This window comes from Microtus ochrogaster, linkage group LG9 (genome assembly GCF_000317375.1).
Source record: "Microtus ochrogaster isolate Prairie Vole_2 linkage group LG9, MicOch1.0, whole genome shotgun sequence".
NCBI lineage: Eukaryota > Metazoa > Chordata > Mammalia > Rodentia > Cricetidae > Microtus > Microtus ochrogaster.
This window is the reverse complement of record NC_022034.1, coordinates 12060825-12065637: the sequence shown is the minus strand read 5'-3', so window position 1 is coordinate 12065637 and position 4813 is coordinate 12060825.

Below are 4813 nucleotides of genomic sequence, written 5' to 3'. Positions count from 1 at the left end.
GGCTGGGTCTTTCTTCATCAATCTGCAATCTGGACCATCCTCCACAGATGTCCCACGGGCCAACCTTCCTGCAGCTAGGATGATTGCTGTCCTTTTGCAAATCCATTTTCTAGCTGACATAAGAGACGCCTAGCATGTGGTGACAGAAATCTGTTAATCCCAGCAGCTAGAATGCTGAGACAGGAAGATCTTAATAGCTTAAAATGCGACCCTCAGTTAGAACTGGGTGACTCTCTAGGAAGCTGTTATTTTGTTCACGTGGTTTAGAGGAGGAAAATCAGACCCAACAGAGATGAGTCCAGGTGAGCCTGCTGAAGGGCGCCCCAGGTGAGAGAGGTATAACATGGTAGGTAAATAAGATCATGGCAGAGGGATGGACCAATCAGCAAGCTCCAGAGAGGGTAGACATGGTAACACGGGCCACCTGGCCAGGATCAGGGATAAACTGGATACAGAGAGCATTGAGGCAGAGGCACCAAAACCATGTCTTTGGTGGAGCTGGAGAGATGGCTCAGTGGTTAGGGGCTCATGCTGAGGACCAGAGTTCAGTCCCCTTGTAACTCTGGTTCCGGTGTATCTGACAACTATGGTGGTCAATTATTTGTGTTTTAATAAAGCTTGTCTGAAGGTCAGTGCAAAGCAGCCACACTAGTTAGCCACGGAGGCTGGAGGCCGGGTGGTGGTGGTGCACGCCTTTAATCCCAGCACTAGAGAGGAATATAAGGCGGGACAAGACAGGAACTCGCTCTCTTTCAGTCTGAAGATTTCAAAGAAGTAAGAGTTCTCTAGCAGTCTGCCTGCTTTGCTTTTTCTGATCTTCAGGTTGAACCCCAATATCTGTCTGTGGGTGTTTATTCCTCAGGCTACAGATGCCCTTTTCTGGGCTCCAAGGGCACTGCCCTCATGTGCAGACATCCACACTCGGATACATGCATACACATAGAATTAAAAGTAATTTTTTTAAAAGAATGTTTGTGAATAACCCGTAGGAGCTGAGCAGTAAGGACAGAAAGCAGGGCTTCACTGTGGCCTGAAGGAACCAGATATGATGGGAGGTACCAGGTGTGTGTGTGTACCCAAGCACAGGTGTGTTTCAGTTTCATCATGGCAAATAGGAAAATATCTAAAATCTCATAGGATAATACTTCACAAAACGATAAAGGCCTAAAACAAAAACATCGTTCATATGCTAATTCCCCCAGTTTAGGCTTCTTAATCCAATGTCCAGATTTTAAACAGCACTTGCCTGAGGAAGAGGTGGGGCCTTGTGGAAGGCTGTGCTGAACCCCGTTGCATGTCCTAGGAGGAGTTAGGGGCCCGGGCTTGTAGCAAGGCAAAATCTTTTATAGAAATGAAAACTTAAAAATATGCTGCTGCACAAGATGTTTTGTGTTGAATTTATCTCGAATGCCAAGTCAGGATTTCAGATACCTCCCGAAATAAGAAAGCGACAACGGCAAGATCTCAGAGTCTTTATTTTTATTTATAATTTATACCCTGTCGGCTTCTAAACAGACCAGAGGCAGCTTCCAATAAAAGACGTGTGCACAGTGAAGTTGCTAAAATGGGTTGAGAAAGTGGAAAACTGGCACAGAAGGAGGAGGAAGCAGAGAGAGCGGTGAAGTCTGCATGAGTCAAGATTCCATTTAGTTGGGAGCTTTGTGGTGGCTGAAGCACGGATGGGAAGAAGAAGAAGGCTGGCTGGCCTTTCATCATCTGAGAAAATAAAGTCCTCAAGCAGGGAGGGGGCTTGGTCTGCAAGGCCGTCCAAGAAGGGCCTCTGAGGAAGGCAAGGGCTGGGCATGTCCTGCCTAGGGTAACAGGTGCAGGAAAGGGCCTGGCTGAGGAGAGAGACTTGGGTACTCTAGGATGGGCAAGGGATTCCAAGGGCCCTGCTTATCTGGCTTCCTTACCCCCAAATCCTTAAGGCTAGGGCTTAAGGAAGGGCACGGAGGGTGGCTAGGGGAACAGCGGGCACTTGGAGAACAGGCTGCAGTCAGTACAGATGTGCAGTCAGAGCTGAGGGGGAGGGAGAAATTGGTCCAGGGTTGGGACCAGCTCTGCCTTATCATCATGTCCCCTGGGCCTTTGAAGAATATGAGAATTCTTTTTTATCATCCTTATTTAACATTTTAGCATTTATGTATTATTACAGGGATGGGGCGCTGATGTGGCACACATATAGAAGTCAGAGACAACATTCTGGAGTGAGCTCTCTCCTTACACCTTTGTGTGAACTCTAAGGATTGAACTCAGGTCACTAGGTTTGTACGGCAACCACCTTTTACCCAATGCACACCCCCAGTCCACCCCACCCCTGTCCTGAACCTGACGATCCCCACGTCTTAATGTGGTTCTCTGAATTATGATGCTGTATTTGGCAAGGAATCCAGCCGAGTATATTGTGCTTGGCAGTGTGTTACCTGGGCCTGCAGTACCATTCTCGCCCTTGGCCTGGCAGATACAGGCATTTCCAGGTCACCTTGGTTCCCTTCTCATCTGCAGGCTTCCCTGTGGGAGAACAGGCTGCTCTGCAGGCCACACATGGGCTTAATCTGAGCCACAGTGTGTTAGATGGGTGACCTGGTACCAGTTGTTACATCTGATTTGAATACCAGCCACGTGACTCTGGAAGGATTTATTTTATTATTTTTACCTTTTCCAGGCTTTGCTTTTCCTCTTCTTACAGTGATGATGATGACAATCATGTCCACATCGCGAGACCATATGGGACAAAACTTTAAAAACAATTCCTGGAAAAAAAAAGAAAGAAAGAAATAGTTCCTAATCATAGCAAACACTACTCAAGTATTAGTACTATTCTTATCACTAGGGCCGGCCCCTGAGCGCCCCCTCCTGTCCCTTGGGTCCTATCTAATCGCCTCCAGTGGGACTCAGAATTGCTGGGTCTCCCTGTGTTTGGCACCCATACTGTCGTTCAAGCCTACATCTCCACCCAGAGAGCCCAAGCGGAGGCCCCGCTCAGCTACAGCTGGGCCATTTGTTCTCCTTTGCTCTCCTCTACCAGAAAAAAAGGGGGCTCCAGGGGGCTCTTGGAGGTGCAGTCCAAAGCCCAGCTCTCCTGTTCACAGCCTCAGCATCCCTTGGGTCACTCCCGCCGGGCTCTGCGCCCCCTGCTGGCTGCTGGCGGCGGCGCCTCGCTTCCTCCCTCGCCTCACTTTGGCGAGAAACACCAAGTTTTTACTGGAGGGCTGTCTAGTTGTGCCATGTCCTCACCTAGTGCCAAACATAATAATTGTGCTTTTGATGGAAGGAGGGAGAGAGAGAGGGAGGGAGGGGAAGAAGGAAGAAAGGAAGGAAGAAAGGAAAGAGGAAGGAAGGAAGGAAGGAAGGAAGGAAGGAAGGAAGGAAGGAAGGAAGGAAAACTCTTGGTCAGCTAAGAACGCTTGTGCCTTACCTTCTGGTGCTCACTCGTTATTTCAGCCCCTTCCCCATTGTGTGTGTGTGGTGCTTGTTGTCAGATCCTTTTGCTCTGTCTCACCGCCTTTAACAAAAGGAGCGTAGCACGGGGGCTCTGTGGAGGTGCCTTCCACAGCCTACACCCTCAGCCCTCCGGTTCCAGCCAGTCAGCCCGTCTCTCGGTCACTCTGGCTGGGCTCTGCGCCCTCTGCTGACACTGCGGGGCAGGTGGAGCTGGCTCCCTAGGACCTAGTAGCTGGGATTAAAGTGACTGTCTTGCTATGCTGCCCAGAAAACCAACTCTGGAAGTAACCAAGGCTGGCGACAGATTACCGAGAGGGTACAGTGACACTAGATTGGTTATTTTCAGGCCCATGAACAGGTTTTTTTGAGGGGTGGGGGTGGGGGGAGCAGAATTCAAAAGGGATGAGGCTGCAGTGAGTTTTGCTATCTAGGAAAGTAATTGTTGGTAACAATAGAATTTGCATCACGGTGCGCTCCTGGGACGCAGGGCAGACAAGCGAATATTTTCAGGCTCTGGTCACTGTGCTAGCAGTACCAGCCTCCCAGGGTTTTGGGCAGAACATGTGAGCCAGTCATGGACCCCACAGGTCAAGGCTCCTACGGAAAGACTGTTGAGTGCGATTGACAAGTTGCTGTACAATCACACCAAGAGATAACAAACACAAGCCCGGGTAACTTTGTGAGATACACACTCACTCAGACACCACCCCAAGTGGACCCTAATTCTGTGTGAATTCATTTTCTCAAAATCACGGACGGACGCAGCCCAGACAACGGCCGTGCCCACATTGCCCCTTCCCTCACTGAAGTGAACTGCTGGGAGGGCTCTATTCGTGCCAATATGGAGGGATGCCAGCTCTCCAAGTGTTTCCCAAGATGCTCCACGGTCTCTCAAAGCTCAAATATATATATATATATATATATATCAGAAGTAAGAATGTCACCACCGATGCCCAGCTTGCCAGCATCCATGACTCTAACACACTAGGGAATCCTGACGGCTGATGAAAAGGATCCTGGGGACTGGGCTCTAAGGGAGCTGAAGTGATGGGGTGATAGGCATACACACAGGATGGGGTGGTCGGTGCTAACTGGCCCTCCTCTGCCTCAGTGTGCCGGTAGTGAGGCAGGGGTTGGGAGAGGCGTGAGGTGCGTGTTGCGTTAAGCATGTCACACACTGTCCACTAGTATGGTGATGCAGGCTTTCTTATTCCTATTTCAGAGATGAAGGGTCTTTGATGACTGATTCCCATGACCAAGTTGACACAAACTAGAGTCGCCGGAGGGCTTCAGAGTACGACTGTCTGTACCTGTGGTGGACTGTCTGTACCAGGCTAGCCTGTGGTGGACTGTCTGTACCTGTGGTGGA